A 13,590-nucleotide genomic window follows, 5' to 3' on the forward strand; every position below is an offset into this window, starting at 1 on the left:
CCTCCCCACGTCTACCTTTGACTCATTCCTCTCTGCCTCCTTCTTTCCACTCCTCTCCTCTTTTGACCTCACCCTCTCACCTTCCCCCCCTACTCACAAGGCAGGCAATATGCTCGACCTCATCTTTACTAGATGCTGTTCTTCCACTAACCTCATTGCAACTCCTCTCCAAGTCTCCGACCACTACCTTGTATCCTTTTCCCTCTCGCTCTCATCCAACACTTCCCACACTGCCCCTACTCGGATGGTATCGCGCCGTCCCAACCTTCGCTCTCTCTCCCCCGCTACTCTCTCCTCTTCCATTTTATCATCTCTTCCCTCTGCTCATACCTTCTCCAACCTATCTCCTGATTCTGCCTCCTCAACCCTCCTCTCTTCCCTTTCTGCATCCTTTGACTCTCTATGTCCCCTATCCTCCAGGCCGGCTCGGTCCTCCCCTCCCGCTCCGTGGCTCGATGACTCATTGCGAGCTCACAGAACAGAGCTCCGGGCAGCCGAGCGGAAATGGAGGAAAACTCGCCTCCCTGCGGACCTGGCATCCTTTCACTCCCTCCTCTCTACATTTTCCTCCTCTGTCTCTGCTGCTAAAGCCACTTTCTACCACTCTAAATTCCAAGCATCTGCCTCTAACCCTAGGAAGCTCTTTGCCACCTTCTCCTCCCTCCTGAATCCTCCTCCCCCTCCCCCTCCTCCCTCTCTGCAGATGACTTCGTCAACCATTTTGAAAAGAAGGTCGACGACATCCGATCCTCGTTTGCTAAGTCAAACGACACCGCTGGTTCTGCTCACACTGCCCTACCCTGTGCTCTGACCTCTTTCTCCCCTCTCTCTCCAGATGAAATCTCGCTTCTTGTGACGGACGGCTGCCCAACAACCTGCCCGCTTGACCCTATCCCCTCCTCTCTTCTCCAGACCATTTCCGGAGACCTTCTCCCTTACCTCACCTCGCTCATCAACTCATCCCTGACCGCTGGCTACGTCCCTTCCATCTTCAAGAGAGCGAGAGTTGCACCCCTTCTGAAAAAACCTACACTCGATCCCTCCGATGTCAACAACTACAGACCAGTATCCCTTCTTTCTTTTCTCTCCAAAACTCTTGAACGTGCCGTCCTTGGCCAGCTCTCCCGCTATCTCTCTCAGAATGACCTTCTTGATCCAAATCAGTCAGGTTTCAAGACTAGTCATTCAACTGAGACTGCTCTTCTCTGTATCACGGAGGCGCTCCGCACTGCTAAAGCTAACTCTCTCTCCTCTGCTCTCATCCTACTAGACCTATCGGCTGCCTTCGATACTGTGAACCATCAGATCCTCCTCTCCACCCTCTCTCAGAGTTGGGCATCTCCGGTGCGGCCCACGCTTGGATTGCGTCCTACCTGACAGGTCGCTCCTACCAGGTGGCGTGGCGAGAATCTGTCTCCTCGCCACGCGCTCTCACCACTGGTGTCCCCCAGGGCTCTGTTCTAGGCCCTCTCCTATTCTCGCTATACACCAAGTCACTTGGCTTTGTCATAACCTCACATGGTCTCTCCTATCATTGCTATGCAGACGACACACAATTAATCTTCTCCTTTCCCCCTTCTGATGACCAGGTGGCGAATCGCATCTCTGCATGTCTGGCAGACATATCAGTGTGGATGACGGATCACCACCCCAAGCTGAACCTCGGCAAGACGGAGCTGCTCTTCCTCCCGGGGAAGGACTGCCCGTTCCATGATCTCGCCATCACGGTTGACAACTCCATTGTGTCCTCCTCCCAGAGCGCTAAGAACCTTGGCGTGATCCTGGACAACACCCTGTCATTCTCAACCAACATCATGGCGGTGGCCCGTTCCTGTAGGTTCATGCTCTACAACATCCGCAGAGTACGACCCTGCCTCACACAGGAAGCGGCGCAGGTCCTAATCCAGGCACTTGTCATCTCCCGTCTGGATTACTGCAACTCGCTGTTGGCTGGGCTCCCTGCCTGTGCCATTAAACCCCTACAACTCATCCAGAACGCCGCAGCCCGTCTGGTGTTCAACCTTCCCAAGTTCTCTCACGTCACCCCGCTCCTCCGCTCTCTCCACTGGCTTCCAGTTGAAGCTCGCATCCGCTACAAGACCATGGTGCTTGCCTACGGAGCTGTGAGGGGAACGGCACCGCAGTACCTCCAGGCTCTGATCAGGCCCTACACCCAAACAAGGGCACTGCGTTCATCCACCTCTGGCCTGCTCGCCTCCCTACCACTGAGGAAGTACAGTTCCCGCTCAGCCCAGTCAAAACTGTTCGCTACTCTGGCCCCCCAATGGTGGAACAAACTCCCTCACGACGCCAGGACAGCGGAGTCAATCACCACCTTCCGGAGACACCTGAAACCCCACCTCTTCAAGGAATACCTAGGATAGGATAAGTAATCCTTCTCACCCCCCCTTAAATGATTTAGATGCACTATTGTAAAGTGGCTGTTCCACTGGATGTCAGAAGGTGAATTCACCAATTTGTAAGTCGCTCTGGATAAGAGCGTCTGCTAAATGACTTAAATGTAAATGTAAGATAGCCATGGTAAAATGGCACTGAAATAAATGGCAGCAGTTGTACGGGCGCCGAACCAATTGTACTATTATGTATTTTTTTATTTGTAACTTATTTTGTACATAATGTTTCTGCCACAGTATCTTACGGCAAAAAAAGAGAGCTTCTGGATATTAGGATAGCGATCACTCACCTCAGAATAGACAAAGATTTTTTCTTCAACAAGCAGGACGCACAGGATGTACTTCGAACACTCGACAATGCCAACATCCCCGTCATTGGCAAGAGAAAGCGACGCAGGTGCAGAGGACACAGAGCAGGGTGCCTTTTAAGGAGCCGCAAACGGCGAGTGGGAAAGCTGCCGTTATCGTCAATTTTACTTGCCAACGTGCAAACATTGGACAATAAATTAGATGAGGTACGATCGCGAATATCCTACCAACGGGCATCAGAAACTGTAACAACTTATGTTTCACAGAATCGTGGCTTAATGATGACATGGATATTCAGCTAGCGGGATACACGCTGCACCGGCTAGATAGAACAGCACACTAAGACGAGGGAGGGAGGTCTGTGCATATTTGTAAACAACAGCTGGTGCACAAAATCTAAGGAAGTCTCTAGATTTTGCTCGCCTGCAGTAGAGTACCTTATGATAAGCTGTAGACCACACTATTTGCCAAGAGAGTTTTCATCCATACTTTTTGTGGCTGTTTATTTACCACCGCAGACGGATGCTGGCACTAAGACCGCACTCAGTCAGCTGTATAAGGAAATAAGCAAACAGGAAACCGCTCACCCAGAGGCGGCACTTCTAGTGGCCGGGGACTTTAATGCAGGGAAACTTAAATCAGTCTTATTTCATTTCTATCAAATCAAATCAAATGTATTTATATAGCCCTTCGTACATCAGCTGATATCTCAAAGTGCTGTACAGAAACCCAGCCTAAAACCCCAAACGGCAAGCAATGCAGGTGTAGAAGCACGGTGGCTCGGAAAAACTCCTTAGAAAGGCCAAAACCTAGGAAGAAACCTAGAGAGGAACCGGGCTATGTGGGGTGGCCAGTCCTCTTCTGGCTGTGCCGGGTGGAGATTATAACAGAACATGGCCAAGATGTTTAAATGTTCATAAATGACCAGCATGGTCAAATAATAATAATCACAGGCAGAACAGTTGAAACTGGAGCAGCAGCACGGCCAGGTGGACTGGGGACAGCAAGGAGTCATCATGCCAGGTAGTCCTGAGGCATGGTCCTAGGGCTCAGGTCCTCCGAGAGAAAGAAAGAGAGAATTAGAGAGAGCATACTTAAATTCACACAAGACACCGGATAGGACAGGAGAAGTACTCCAGATTTAACAAACTGACCCTAGCCCCCTGACACATAAACTACTGCAGCATATATACTGGAGGCTGAGACAGGAGGGGTCAGGAGACACTGTGGCTCCATCCGATGACACCCCCGGACAGGGCCAAACAGGAAGGATATAACCCCACCCACTTTGCCAAAGCACAGCCCCCACACCACTAGAGGGATATCTTCAACCACCAACTTACCATCCAGAGACAAGGTGGAGTATAGCCCACAAAGATCTCCGCCACGGCACAATAACCCACTGAAGAGATGAGTCTTCAGTAAAGACTTAAAGGTTGAGACCGAGTTAGCGTCTCTCACATGGGTAGGCAGACCATTCCATAAAAATGGAGCTCTATAGGAGAAAGCCCTGCCTCCAGCTGTTTGCTTAGAAATTCTAGGGACAATTAGGAGGCCTGCGTCTTGTGACCGTAGCGTACATGTAGGTATGTACGGCAGGACCAAATCAGAGAGATAGGTAGGAGCAAGCCCATGTAATGCTTTGTAGGTTAGCAGTACAACCTTGAAATGAGCCCTTGCCTTGACAGGAAGCCAGTGTAGGGAGGCTAGCACTGGAGTAATATGATCAAATGTTTTGGTTCTAGTCAGGATTCTAGCAGCCGTAATTAGCACTAACTGAAGTTTATTTACTGGTTTATCTGGGTAGCTGGAAAGTAGAGCATTGCAGTAGTCTAACCTAGAAGTAACAAAAGCATGGATACATTTTTCTGCACCATTTTTGGACAGAAAATGTCTGATTTTTGCAATGTTACGTAGATGGAAAAAAGCTGTCCTTGAAACAGTCTTGATATGTTCTTCAAAAGAGAGATCAGGGTCCAGAGTAACGCCGAGGTCCTTCAGTTTTATTTGAGACGACTGTACAACCATTAAGATTAATTGTCAGATTCAACAGAAGATCTCTTTGTTTCTTGGGACCTAGAACAAGCATCTCTGTTTTGTCCGAGTTTAAAAGTAGAAAGTTTGCAGCCATCCACTTCCTTATGTCCGAAATACATGCTTCTAGCGAGGGCGATTTTGGGGCTTCACCATGTTTCATTGAAATGTACAGCTGTGTGTCATCCGCATAGCAGTGAAAGTTAACATTATGTTTTTTGAATGACATCCCCAAGAGGTAAATATATATAGTGAAAACAATAGTGGTCCTAAAACGGAACCTTGAGGAACACCGAAATTTACAGTTGATTTGTCAGAGGACAAAACATTCACAGAGACAAACTGATATCTTTCCGACAGATAAGATCTAAACCAGGCCAGAACTTGTCCGTGTAGACCATTTTGGGTTTCCAATCTCTCCAAAAGAATGTTGTGATCGACGGTATCAAAAGCAGCACTAAGGTCTAGGAGCATGAGGACAGATGCAGAGCCTCAGTCTGATGCCATTAAAAGGTCATTTACCACCTTCACAAGTGCAGTCTCAGTGCTATGATGGGGTCTAAAACCAGACTGAAGCATTTCGTATACATTGTTTGTCTTCAGGAAGGCAGTGAGTTGCTGCGCAACAGCCTTTTCTAAAAATTTTGAGAGGAATGGAAGATTCGATATAGGCCGATATATTTTTTATTTTCTGGGTCAAGGTTAGGCTTTTTCAAGAGGCTTTATTACTGCCACTTTTAGTGAGTTTAGTACACATTCGGTGGATAGAGAGCCGTTTATTATGTTCAACATAGGAGGGTCAAGCACAGGAAGCAGCTCTTTCAGTAGTTTAGTTGGAATAGGGTCCAGTATGCAGTTTGAAGGTTTAGAGGCCATGATTATTTTCATCATTGTGTCAAGAGATATAGTACTAAAACACTTGTGTCTCTCTTGATCCTAGGTCCTGGCAGAGTTGTGCAGACTCAGGACAACTGAGCTTTGAAAGAATATGCAGATTTAAAGAGGAGTCCGTAATTTGCTTTCTAATAATCATGATCTTTTCCTCAAAGAAGTTCATGAATTTATTACTGCTGAAGTGAAAGCCATCCTCTCTTGGGGAATGCTGCTTTTTAGTTCGTTTTGCGACAGTATCAAAAACGGAATTTCTGATTGTTCTTATTTTCCTCAATTAAGTTGAAAAATAGGATGATCGAGCAGCAGGGAGGGCTCTTCGGTACTGCACGGTACTGTCTTTCCAAGCTAGTCGGAAGACTTCCAGTTTGGTGTGGCACCATTTCCGTTCCAAATTTCTGTAAGCTTGCTTCAGGGCTCTGGTATTTTCTGTATACCAGGGAGCTAGGTTCTTATGATATGCTTTTAGTTTTTAGGGGTGCAACTGCATCTAGGGTATTGCGCAAGGTTAAATTGAGTTCCTCAGTTAGGTGATTAACTGATTTTTGTCCTCTGGCGTCCTTGGGAGTCTGGAAGGACATAAAGTAATCTTTGTGTTGTCTGTGAATTTATAGCACGACTTTTGATGTTCCTTGGTTGGGTTCTGAGCAGATTATTTGTTGCAATTGCAAACATAATATAATGGTGGTCCGATAATCCAGGATTATGAGGAAAAACATTAAGATCCACAACATTTATTCCATGGGACAAAACTAGGTCCAGAGTATGACTGTGACCGTGAGTAGGTCCACTGAGTCGATGATGGCTCCGAAAGCCTTTTGGAGTGGGTCTGTGGACTTTTCCATGTGAATATTAAAGTCACCAAAGACTAGAATATTATCTGCTATGACTACAAGGTCTGATAGGAATTCAGGGAACTCAATGAGGAACACTGTATATGGCCCAGGAGGCCTGTAAACAGTAGCTATAAAAAGTGATTGAGTAGGCTGCATAGATTTCATGACTAGAATCTCAAAAGACGAGAACTGCATTTTTTTTTGTACATTTGAAATTTGCTATCGTAAATTTTAGCAACACCTCCGCCTTTGCGGGATGCACGGGGGATATGGTCACTAGTGTAGCCAGGAGGTGAGGCCTCATTTAACACAGAAAATTCATCAGGCTTAAGTCATGTTTCAGTCAGGCCAATCATATCAAGATTATGATCAGTGATTAGTTCATTGATTATAATTGCCTTTGAAGTAAGGAATCTAACATTAAGTAGCCCTATTTTGAGATGTGAGGTATCATGATCTCTTTCAATAATGACTGGAATGGAGGTGGTCTTTATCCTAGTGAGATTGCTAAGGCGAACACCGCCATGTTTAGTTTTGCCCAACCTAGGTCGAGGAACAGACACGGTCTCAATGGGGATAGCTGAGCTGACTACACTGACTATGCTAGTGGCAGACTCCACTATGCTGGCAGGCTGGCTAACAGCCTGCTGCCTGACCTGCACCCTATTTCATTGTGGAGCTAGAGGAGTTAGAGCCCTGTCTATGTTGGTAGATAAGATGAGAGCACCCCTCCAGCTAGGATGGAGTCTGTCACTCCTCAGCAGGTCAAGCTTGGTCCTGTTTGTGGGTGAGTCACAGAAAGAGGGCCAATTATCTACAAATTCTATCTTTTAGGAGGGTCAGAAAACAGTTTTCAACCAGCGATTGAGTTGTGAGACTCTGCTGTAGAGCTCATCACTCCCCCTAACTGGAAGGGGGCCAGAGACAATTACTCGGTGCCGACACATCTTTCTAGCGATTTACACGCTGAAGCTATGTTGCGCTTGGTGATCTCTGACTGTTTCATCCTAACATCGTTGGTGCCGACGTGGATAACAATATCTCTATACTCTCTACACTCGCCAGTTTTAGCTTGAGCCAGCACCATCTTCAGATTAGCCTTAACGTTGGTAGCCCTGCCCCCTGATAAATAGTGTATGATCGCTGGATGATTCGTTTGAAGTCTAATACTGCGGGCAATGGAGTCGCCAATGACTAGAGTTTTCAAATTGTCAGAGCTAATGGTGGGAAGCTTCGGCGTCTCAGACCCCGTAACGGGAGAAGTAGAGACAAGAGAAGGCTCGACATCAACATGTCAAATGCGTAACCAGAGGGAAATTTTTTTTAGATCACCTGTACTCCACACACAGAGACGCATACAAAGGTCTCCCTCACCCTCCATTTGGTAAATCTGACCACAATTCTGTCCTCCTGATTTTTGCTTACAAGCAAAAATGAAAGCAGGAATCACCAGTCACTTGGTCTATAAAAAAGTTGTCAGATGCTAAACCACAGGACTGTTTTGCTAGCACAGACTGGAACATGTTCCGGGATTATTCCGATGGTATTGAGGAGTACACAACATCAGTCACTGGCTTTAGCAATAAGTGCATCGAGGACGTTGTCCCCACAGTGACTGTAGGTACATAACCCAACCAGAAGCCATGGATTACAGGCAACACTCGTACTGAGCTAAAAGGTTGAGCTGCCGCTTTCAAGCTATGGGACTCTAACCCGGAAGCTAATAAGAAATTCTGCTATGCTCTCCGACGCACCGTCAAACAGGCAAAGCAAAAATACAGGCTAACATTGAATCGTACTACACCGGCTCTGACGCTTGTCTTATGTGGCAGGGCTTGCAAACTATTACAGACTACAATGAGAAGCAGAGCCGCGAGCTGCCCAGTGACACAAGCCTACCAGACGAGCTAAATCACGTCTATGCTCGCTTTGAGGCATGCATGAGAGCATCAGCTGTTCCTCTCCGTAGCCGACATGAGTAAAACCTTTAAACAGGTCAACATTCACAAGGCCGTGGGGCCAGACGGATTACCAGGATGTGTGCACCGGGCATGTGCTGACCAACTGGTAGGTGTCTTCACTGACATTATCAACATGTCCCTGATAGAGTCTGTAATACCAACATGTTTCAAGCAGACCACCATAGTCCCTGTGCCCAAGAACACAAAGGCAACCTGCCTAAATGACTACTGACTCATAGCACTCTAGTCCATAGCCATGAAGTGCTTTGAAAGGTTGGTAATGGCTCACATCAACACCATTATCCCAGAAACCCTAGACCCTCTCAATTTGCATACTGCCCAAACACATCCACAGATGATGCCATCTCTATTGCACTCCACACTGCCCTTTCCCACCTGGACAAAAGGAACACTTCTGTGAGAATGCTATTCATTGACTACAGCTCAGCGTTCAACACCATAGTACCCTCAAAGCTCATCAATAAGCTAAGGATCCTGGGACTTAACACCTTCCTCTGCAACTGGATCCTGGACTTCCTGACAGGCCGCCCCCAGGTGGTGAGGCTAGGTAGCAACACATCGGCCATGCTGATCCTCAACACTGGAGATCCAGAGGGTTGCGTGCTCAGTCCCCTCCTGCACTCTATGTTCACCCACGACTGCAGGCATGACTCCAACACCATCATTAAGTTTGCAGATGACACAACATGGTAGGCCTGATCACCGACAACAACGAGACAGCCTATATGGAGGAGGTCAGAGACCTGGCCGGATGGTGCCAGAATAACAACCTATCCCTCAACATAACCAAAACAAAGGAGATGATTGTGGACTACAGGAAAAGGAGGACTGAGCACGCCCCCATTCTCATCGACGGGGCTGCAGTTGAGCCTGGTTGAGAGCTTTAAGTTTCTTGGTGTCCACATCACCAACAAACTAGAATGGTCCAAACACACCAAAACAGTCGTGAAGATGGTATGACAAAGCTTATTCCCCCTCAGGAAACTAAGAAGATTTGGCATGGGTCTTCAGATCCTCAAAAGATTCAGCTGCAACATCGACGACATCCTGACTGGTCGCATCACTGCCTGATACGGCAACTCCTCGGCCTCCGACAGCAAGGCACTACAGAGGGTAGTGCGTACGGCCCAGTACATCACTGGGGCTAAGCTGCTTGCCATCCAGGACCTCTACACCAGGCGGTGTCAGAGGAAGGCACTAAAAATTGTCAAAGACCCCAGCCACCCCAGTCATAGAATGTTCTCTCTACTACCGAATGGCAAGCGGTACCGGAGCGCCAAGTCTAGGACCAAAAGGCTTCTCAACAGCTTCTACCCCAAAGCCACAAGATTCCTGAACAAGTAATACCCAGAATATTTTGCATTGTCCCCCCCCCCCCCAATCCCTCTTCTACTCTGCAGCTACTCTCTGTTTATCATATATGCATAGTCACTTTAACTATACATTCATGTACATACTACCTCAATTAGCCCGACTAACCGGTGCCCCAGCACATTGGCTACCCAGACTATCTGCATTGTGTCCTGCCACCCGCCAACCCCTCTTTTACTCTACTGCTACTCTCTGTTTTTCATATACAGTTGAAGGCAGAAGTTTACGTACGCCTAAGCCAAATACATTTAAACTCAGTTTTTCACAATTCCTGACATTTAGTTAGGATCACCACTTTATCTTAAGAATGTGAAATGTCAGAATAATAGTAGAGAGTGATTTATTTCAGCTTTAATTTTTTTCATCACATTCCCAGTGGGTCAGAAGTTTACATACACTCAATTAGTATGTAGTAGCATTGCCTTTAAATTGTTTAAATTGGGTCAAACATTTCGGGTAGCCTTCCACAAGCTTCCTACAAAAAGTTGGGTGAATTTTCAGTTCTGCCCAGAAATTTTAGATAGGATTGAGGTCAGGGCTTTGTGATGGCCACTCCAATACCTTGACTTTGTTGTCCTTTGGAAGTATGCTTGGGGTCATTGTCCGTTTGGAAGACCCATTTGCTACCAAGCTTTAATTTCCTGACTGATGTCTTGAGATGTTGCTTCAATATATACACATAATTTTCCTCCCTCATGATGCCATCTATTTTGTGAAGTCCCTCCTGCGGCAAAGCACTCCCACAACATGATGCTACCACCCCCGTGCTTCACGGTTGGGATGGTGTTCTTTGGCTTGCAAGCTTCCCACTTTTTCCTCAAAACATAACAATGGTCATTATGGCCATACAGTTCTATTTTTGTTTTATCAGACCAGAAGACATTTCTCCAAAAAGTATGATCTTTGTCTCCATGTGCAGTTGAAAACCGTAATCTGGCTTTTTTTTATAGCGGTTTTGGAGCAGTGCCTTCTTTCTTGCTGAGCGGCCTTTCAGGCTATGTCAATATAGGACTCGTTATAATGTGGATATAGATACTTTTGTACCCGTTTCCTCCAGCATCTTCAGCATCTCCAGCATCTTCCTCCACGTCCTTTGCTGTTGCTCTGGGATTGATTTGCACTTTTCGCACCAAAGTACGTTCATCTCTAGGAAACAGAACGCGGCTCCTTCCTGAGCGGTATGATGGCAGCGTGGTCCCATGGTGTTTATACTTGCATTCTATTGTTTGCACAGATGAACGTGGTACCTTCGGGTGTTTGGAAATTGCTTCCAAGGAAGACCAGACTTGTGGAGGTGTATAGTTTTTTTCTGAGGTCTTGGCTGATTTCTTTTGAATTCCCCATGATGTCAAACAAAGAGGCACTGAGTTTGAAGGTAGGCCTTAAAATACATCCACAGGTCCACCTCCAATTGGTTCAAGTGATGTCAATTAGCCTACCAAAAGCTTCTAAAGCCATGACATCATTTTCTGGAATTTTCCAAGCTGTTTAAAGGCACAGTCAACTTAGTGTATGTAAACGTCTGACCCACTGGAATTGTGATACAGTGAATTAATTAGATGTGAAAGAATGTCTGTCAACAATTGTTGAAAAAATTACTTGTGTCATGCACAAAGTAGATGTCCTAACCGAATTGCCAAAACTATAGTTTGTTAACAAGAAATTTGTGGAGTGGTTGAAAAACGAGTTTTAATGACTCCAACCTAAGAGTATGTATACTTCCGACTTCAACTGTATGCATAGTCACTTTAACCATACCTACATTTACATACGCTCTCAATTAGCCCGACTAACCGGTGCCTGTATATTGCCTTGCTACTGTTATAGCCTCACTACTGTATATTGCCTCGCTACTGTTATTTTCACTTTATTTTTACTGTTGTTTTTATTCCTTTACTTATCTATTGTTCACCTAATACCTTTTTTTTTACTTCAACATTGCACTGTTGGTTAAGGCCTGTAAGTAAGCATTTCACCGTAAGGTTGTATACCTGTTGTATTTGGCGCATGTGACAAATAAACTTCGATTTGATACAGAAGAAAGCCCTATTTGGTAAAAGACCAAGTCCATGTTATGGCAAGAACAGCTCAATAAGCAAAGAGAAATGACAGTTCATCATTCCTTTCTGTACAGCACTTTGAGATATCAGCTGATGTACGAATGAGCTATATAAATACATTTGATTTGATTTTGATTTGATACTTTAAGACATGAACCTTCAGTCAATATGGAAAATGTCAAGATCTTTGAAAGTTTCTTCAAGTGCAGTTGCAAAAACCATCATGTGCTATGATGAAACTGGCTCTCATGAGGACCACCACAGAAAATGAAGATCCAGAATTATCTCTGCTGCAGACGATAAGTTCATTAGAGTTACCAGCCTCAGAATTTGAAGCCCAAATAAATGCTTCACGGAGTTCAAGTAACAGAAACATCTCAACATCAACTGTTCAGAGGAGACTGTGTGAATCAACCCTTAATGGGCGAATTGCTGCAAAGAAACCACTACTAAAGGACATGCATAATAAGAAGAGACTTGCTTGAGCCAAGAAACACGAGCAATGGACATTAGACAGGTGGAAATTTGTCATTTGGGCAGGAGTCCGAATTGGGGATTTTTGGTTCCAACCGCCATGTCTTTGTGAGACGTGGTGTGGGTGAACAGATGATCTCATGGAGGAGGAGGTGTTGCGGTGCTTTGTTGGTGACACTGTCATTTATTTAGAATTCAAAACACACTTAACCAGCATGGCTACCACAGAATGCTGCAACGATATGCCATCCCATCTGGTTTGGACTTAGTCCCACTATCATTTGTTTTTCAACAGGACAAATACTCAACACACCTCCAGGCTGTGTAAGGGCTATTTGACCAAGAAGCAGAGTGATGGAGTGCTGCATCAGATGACCTGGCCTTTACAATCACCCGACCTCAACCCTGATTGAGGTGGTTTGGGATGAGTTGGACCGCAGAGTGAAGGAAAAGCAGCAAACAAGTGCTCAGCATATGTGGGAACTCCTTCAAGACTGTTTGAAAAGCATTCCAGGTGAAGATGGATGAGACAATGCCAAGAGTGTGCTTAGCTGTCATCAAGGCAAAGGGAGGCTATTTGAGTTTCAAGTATAACATCCTTTGTTAGACACTTTTTTGTAGTAACATGATTCCACATGTGTTATTTCATAGTTTTGATATCTTCACTATTATTCTACAATTCTACAAGGTGTTCTAAAACCTTTTGACAGGTAGTGTATATAACGTGTAATATTGGGATGCAAACTCAAAATGTAATAAATGTCAGCTTTATATCTGATGGTACAGGTGTATTCTTCTTTTTTTAAGCCCATAACCATGTGTGTGAGGTGTGTACATTTATTTCAAAGTAGATTTGTTTAAGACTACCAAGAAACTCTGTGTGACCCTGATTTAGCCCACAGAAGTAAAAGGTTATTAAGTATTTTTAGGCAAAGTGTGACAGTTCATAATCCAATAAAATGTAGAGGCACAGCTTTCTGCATATTTTACTTACATTAAAATGGATTTACAGTGCCTTGTGAAAGTATTCGGCCCCCTTGAACTTTGCGACCTTTTGCCACATTTCAGGTTTCAAACATAAAGATATAAAACTGTATTTTTTTGTGAAGAATCAACAACAAGTGGGACACAATCATGAAGTGGAACAACATTTATGGGATATTTCAAACTTTTTTAACAAATCAAAAACTGAAAAATTGGGCGTGCAAAATTATTCAGC

This window comes from Oncorhynchus masou, chromosome 12 (genome assembly GCF_036934945.1).
Source record: "Oncorhynchus masou masou isolate Uvic2021 chromosome 12, UVic_Omas_1.1, whole genome shotgun sequence".
In the NCBI taxonomy this organism is placed as follows: Eukaryota; Metazoa; Chordata; class Actinopteri; order Salmoniformes; family Salmonidae; genus Oncorhynchus; species Oncorhynchus masou.